The sequence below is a fragment of the Echinops telfairi genome, unplaced genomic scaffold, assembly GCF_000313985.2.
Source record: "Echinops telfairi isolate 266 unplaced genomic scaffold, ASM31398v2 ScPeMD7_5;HRSCAF=22, whole genome shotgun sequence".
Lineage (NCBI taxonomy): Eukaryota > Metazoa > Chordata > Mammalia > Afrosoricida > Tenrecidae > Echinops > Echinops telfairi.
The window spans coordinates 11,389,658-11,394,003 of NW_022103901.1; the positions used below are offsets into that span (position 1 = coordinate 11,389,658).

The 4,346-nt window shown below is 46.4% G+C and overlaps 1 pseudogene; it reads left to right on the plus strand.

The window, feature by feature from the left end:
- The first annotated feature begins 2,066 nt into the window (after nucleotides 1-2,066).
- LOC115867972 lies at nucleotides 2,067-2,831 on the plus strand (annotated as a pseudogene).
- Nucleotides 2,832-4,346: the final 1,515 nt, after the last annotated feature.

The window sequence follows — 4,346 nt, forward strand, 5'->3', positions numbered from 1 at the left end:
TGGCTCCCACTCATTTGCACCAAGTTCCAAGTGTTACCTGGTGGGTTTTAGATCACAAACACACCTGAATGACTCTGGAAACTCCAAGGGTAATCTCTCAGGAGTCAACATTAAGAGGACAACTTATTTTAAGTTAGGTAATTCATTAATAATGTATTAAGGCCGTCAATGATTTCATTTTACTTGAACCCACAATCAATGCCCATGCCAGCAGCAGTCAAGAAATCAAAGACATATTGTGATGGGCGAACCAGCTACAAAAGACATCTGTGATGGCCAAGGTTGTGTGTCAGGCCTGGCAGTTAGGATGTCGGAATCCCTCATGATGAGAATTGCTATAATAAGTTTCCTATTGGGATCTGCTGCTATGAACAGGCAGTGCATGAAAAGGGAGCTTCTCTGGGCGTGTGGCCTGCATCACATAGGTAGATATGGACGTGTATGTAGTTTCTGGCGTGCTGTTCATCTTGCATTTGGCTCTCATTATCTGACCTCTGGTTGTGGGGACCTGAGCTAGGAGTCTGCCCTTTTACCTGCAGATTCTTCAGCCGCCAAAGTCTGGGAGCCAGCAGCCTGCTATCTGACCCGCTCATCTTGGGGATATCAGCCCCTGCAGCTAAGTGAGTCAAGAGAACCCTCTAGCTTGATGTCTGGCCACAGACTTGGGGCTTGCCAGCCTCTCCCACTATGTGAGTCATTTCCTGGAGAGAAACCTCTACCCCCCTCTCTCTACCTACCTGTCTGTCTATGCGCTATTGTTCGGTGCCGTAGAAGCAATAGGACTGTTAGCAACCCCGCACACCACAGAACAAAGCACCACTTGGCCCTGTGCCATCCTTGTAATTGTCGTTAGGTTTGAACGCATTGCTGCATCCACTGTGGGTCACATCTATGACTATGTCATAGATACGAGGGGGTACCCCCCCCCCCAAAATACTCCTTTTTATTCTTATGTGAGGTAGGGGAACTGGTTTTACCACCACGGCAATGTACCTGCTCCCGCAACCATCTCAGTGCACCAGTTTGGGGCAAAAAACAGCATCCCTCTCTTGCCCCACACACCTTTCTCACCTGACCCTGGTCCGTGCGACTTCCTTTTGTCTCCTGTAATGAAGTGGGATGTGACAGGACAGCAATCTGAAAGTATGCCAAAGAGGTGAACACCACAGCAAGGTGCTGTCGGCACTCCAAACAGATGAGTTTGCAAAATGTTTCCAAGGATGGCATCACAGATTGAACGCATGTAGTCAGTGTAATGGAGTTTACTTTGAAGGAGATAAGGTTGTTTTGTTAAAAAAAAATTATAGTTTTTTAGAGGGGTACTCTCATATATATGATTAGGTTATCTATATGATCGAGTAATCTTTCATGATGAAGGTATATGTAGGTATATCTATATCTGATCTATCCAGTTGAGGCTGTGGGCTAGGTGCTAATCACACGGTCTTAAGGTTTAAAACCCACCACCTACTCCATGGAATACTTTCACAGGCTTGCTTTAAGAAAGAATCCTAAGGCACATGGTCCTGAGCGTGGTTCTTGAGAAAATGGTAAAGAAGACTTCATTACACTAGAGCTCAAAGCTGGCTAGTTGTAAAAGCACGGTTGACTCCGTCTACAGCAGTAAAGAGGGCTCTGCGAATCCCTGGCATGACATGGCAGTAAAAGTCAGCAACATATCATCCCCAAGCGACACTTGGGGCAGGGCAGCCATGCAAGCCGTCAGGCTGTGGCAGCCACTCGGACAGTGGCTCGCCGGGGGTGGTGGTGGCCAAAACCACAGGTGTGAATTGGAGTGGCAGCTGTACCACCGTGTGGGGCTCTTGGTGGAGGAGCTCAGCAGCTGCTTGCATGGAAAGACTCCAGCCACCACGGATTTCTTGAAGGACATCACATGCACACCAGGAATTGGGAGCCTACTATAGACAGTTTCCGGAATGCGGAAATGCGGAAGTTGGTCTAGTGACAAGGAGAGAATGCAGGGAAGAGACTGTTGTGTGGGCACATGTTGGGACAGCTGCAGAGTGTGACGGCAGAGCCCTTCGGAGAGCAAGTCAGATCGTTGACTTAAGCCATTTGTGGGAGTAATTGCTGACCCGGAAAAGCCCGAGGGTCACTTATGTCCACCTCTCTGATATACACCCTTCCCAGAGGTGTGACAGAAGTTCTCTCGTGGGGAGTCCAGGTGGGTATGGAGGCAGCGAGTCCGGTTGTGTCTTGAAGGGGTTTCCATGAAGCCTGTCCCTGTGGACCTTCACAAACAGCAGCTGAGTTTGAATCATCAGAGCAGAGCTTCCAGCCTCGACTAAGGTCATGATGAAAAGTCGGTGGCTTCAAGACGTGGGCTTTCTCCAGGGAAAGCCCTAACCCACGTCTTCACTGGGGAGAATCTGTCATCCAGGGCTTCCAACTGTGAGAGTCCAGTTGACGATGGCCCGTGGGAAAAGCAGGACTCTGTACACAGAAACGGGGTCCACGTCCTGGTCATTTGATGATAAGCGTTACTTCTCAGGCTGTGGGAGAAGGATGAGGCTGTCTACTCCCCATCGAGAGCTACAGTCTTGGGACCCCCAGGGACAATTCTACCCTGTCCTACAGGGTCGCTTTGAGTGAGCATCCACTCAATGGTAGTGGGGTTTGGGTTTCTTCTCAGGCTGTGGAAGATGCTTCCCATAATACAAAGGAAAGGAAGTTGGACTCCTCCACTGAACGGAGAACTGGTAGAGAAAGTAACAAATGAGGATGAGGACTCACTGCGCTTCGGTCCAAAAGATATAAAAATACTTTTCAGTATCTGAGAACCAAGAGCCAAAAGAGTTTTCTCAAGCTAGTGCCGGCATTGCTTGTCCTCATGCTTGTGTGAATAGGGAACTTCTTTCACGTTTAATGATGGAGCTATCATGGCAGCCTGGTGGGGAAGTTGCTAACTGCAAGGCAAGCAGTTCGAAACTCCCAGCTGCTCAGAGGGAGAAAGATGAGACTTTCGACCCTGGTGAAGAGTCGTCTCGAAAACCCACAGGGGCAGTTCTACTCTGTCTTGTAGGGTCATTATTTGGGATGGAGCATTTGCTTCAGTGATGAGCAATCAAGAAGATGAACTTTTAATGGTGGTTTTGATAGTTAGGTTTATTGTGCCAGCTAGGCCACTAGGAACATGGGGATGAAGTTTGATCAGGTTGCAGCTTGATTGGAGGGCTGCTGAGATAAATGAAGACTGCCAGCATCCCATATCTCTCTTGCTGCCTGGTGATCAGACCACTGTGCTGCTGCTTTAGCTAGTTTTGTGCCGCAACCTGTGTGCTACACTACCTGTGGGCCAAGCCAACCCATTGATCGCATAGATAGAGCTTGAGGCTCCTTCTAGACCTGCTTCACCACACCCACCACTGGTGCATGCATTGCTTGAGTTTGAGGCTGGTGAATCCTGTACGGTGTTTGAGTTCAGATTCCATCAGAGCTTGCTTTGCTAAGCTCCCCAGCTACTGGCTGTTGCTGACTCACCCTGCTGCCTGCTGCCTGCAGGTAGACTCTGCCTGCTTTGCCTGAGGGAAGACTCTGCTGCCTGCTTCCTTGACCTTGGACTTGGCAGCCATGTGAGTTGAAGGACTTCTAGTATCTTAACTGTTCCATGAAAGTGAATTGAACTGAGCCCTCTGTACTGCTGTGTGGACAAATTAGCTAATTTTGATTACTAGAGTGGGTTTGTTAGTTTTACTACAGATACTGGTCACAATGGCTACATTTTGGGGTCATTATTGAAACTGTTTGCCTCTGGACTCAAAGATGACCAAGAAAGTGAGATCTGCATTATTCTCCAGGTGAATTGTGATGGAAAAGATACACACTAAGAAAATAGATGGACTGAACCAATTAGAATTGATACTAGTGAAATTTCCATATTTCTTACACTTGGGGACCAAGAATGTTGTAAATTTAGAGAGGTAAGAAAGGATTTAATGATTAGGAAAAAGCTTTACAGATTTTTTTCTTCCACCTTTTTCTAGGTTTGTGAAATTGCTCAGATTTGATCAATACGTATTTTTCATAGTGCCTTAAAAATAAATAATAAATTTTAAATGTTGATGGAGATGTTTGATAACCCTGGATACTCACTTCATTGAAATAGGTAATGTGTTTTTAAATTGGCTAAGGATTTTTTCACTTCAGAACACAATGATGTTGCTATGACTATCAATTTTGGATTTTCAGTCCCTTTTTAATTTATTTATAGATCAATGTTTTCATTTTGTGAACTTTTATCTAGGTTCATTTCAACAATGCTAGGTGAAATGCATAGAACAGGACAAAATCATGATGCTATTACAATACAGATCTGTCCGGGGAGG